At 45.0% G+C, this 1529-nt stretch overlaps 1 non-coding gene across 1 annotated transcript; it reads right to left on the reverse strand.

Annotated features, from left to right (window-relative positions):
- Nucleotides 1–841: 841 nt before the first annotated feature.
- LOC118489941 lies at nt 842–948 on the reverse strand. The gene has a single exon (XR_004887952.1). It is a non-coding gene; the product is annotated as a small nucleolar RNA R71 (small nucleolar RNA).
- Nucleotides 949–1529: the final 581 nt, after the last annotated feature.

The raw sequence follows: 1529 nt of genomic DNA on the forward strand, positions 1-1529 counted from the left end.
TCAATGGCTTAATCATATTTTTATTTTTCTTTAATTTTCTTAGGATTTTCTTAATTTTTCAGCTTCTGCAGAGCTCAGCACGGCCGTGCCTGGTCGGACACAGGCCGTGCCCAGCATTATTACTGGCAGTTTTTAGTTTTCCAAGTTACAGAAGGCTGAGCACGGGGCCGTGTCGGTGCAACACGGGGCCGTGTCCAACTCTCCAGTAACTGGGATCTGGAAAACAATCACTGTAACTCCGACCACGGGTCGTGTTCACTGAGCACGGGGCCGTGGTGAACCTTCTGACCAGCATTCTTTTTTGTTTTCATTGCAGGACTTGGAACCAGACGCCACCCCTACGTAGTGTATGAGCTCCAGTTCTAATAAGGACATAAAAGAACCTCTAGAAGAACCCGAACGCTTTCTCAAAAAAAGACTAAAAGCCAAAAACCAAGAGAAGGTTTCGGGAAATCCACTTCCAATGGCGGATCAACGTACTCTCATGGATTATCTACGACCCACCGTAGGTAACCTCGGCGCCGCTATCAATGCACCAAATGTTGAAGCCAATAACTTCGAACTTCGGCCGCATTTGATACAAATGCTCCAAAACTCCGCAACCTTCCATGGGCTTGCGGACGAGGATCCCCATCTACATATTACTAATTTCCTAGAAATATGTGATACCTTTCGGATCAATGGAGCATCAAATGACGCCATCCGCCTTCGAATGTTTCCTTTCTCACTAAAAGACCGAGCAAAAGCTTGGCTTAACGCCCTCCCAGCTGGATCGGTAAACACTTGGGATGAACTAGCCCAAAAATTTCTATATAAGTATTTCCCTCCCGCTAAAATGGCTAAATTAATGACTGAAATTAATACATATTCACAAGAGGACGGGGAATCCTTATATGAAACTTGGGAAAGGTTCAAGGAACTATTGCGAAAGTGTCCACATCACGGCCTTGCGTATGGCAACAAGTATCCACTTTCTATAATGGGTTGTTGCCACACACAAGGCAGACACTTGACTCTAGCTCCGGGGGACTTTTAGGTAATCGCCGCTCGCATGAAATATATAACCAAATTGAGGAAATTGCTCAAACCAATTTCCAGTGGCACATTCCCCGAGGCAATAAATCTATTGCCCCGGGCGCCCATAAGGTTGATGAAAACACTTCTTTACAAGCCCAAATCGAGGCCCTTTCTTCAAAAATAAAAAAATTGGAAATGACAAAAACGGTCTCGGTTATGGCTTGTGAAGGGTGTGGTGGGCCACATGAAAATTGGAGTTGTATGAAAGAAACGGACGATCAACAAGAGTCGGTAAGCTACATTGACAATAGACCTAGGCCGTCGGGTCCTCCAACGGGCACTTACAACCAAGGATGGCGGAATCATCCTAACCTTGGTTGGAGAGAACCCGGCAATAGTAGTAACCAACAAAACCAACGAACAAACTTTCAACAACCAAGAAATGAGTCACAAAATTTCACTCAACAACAAGGTGGACAAGAAAGGCTTGAAGATACTGTATCTCGCCTCAT

This window comes from Helianthus annuus, chromosome 2 (assembly GCF_002127325.2).
Source record: "Helianthus annuus cultivar XRQ/B chromosome 2, HanXRQr2.0-SUNRISE, whole genome shotgun sequence".
Taxonomy (NCBI): Eukaryota; Viridiplantae; Streptophyta; class Magnoliopsida; order Asterales; family Asteraceae; genus Helianthus; species Helianthus annuus.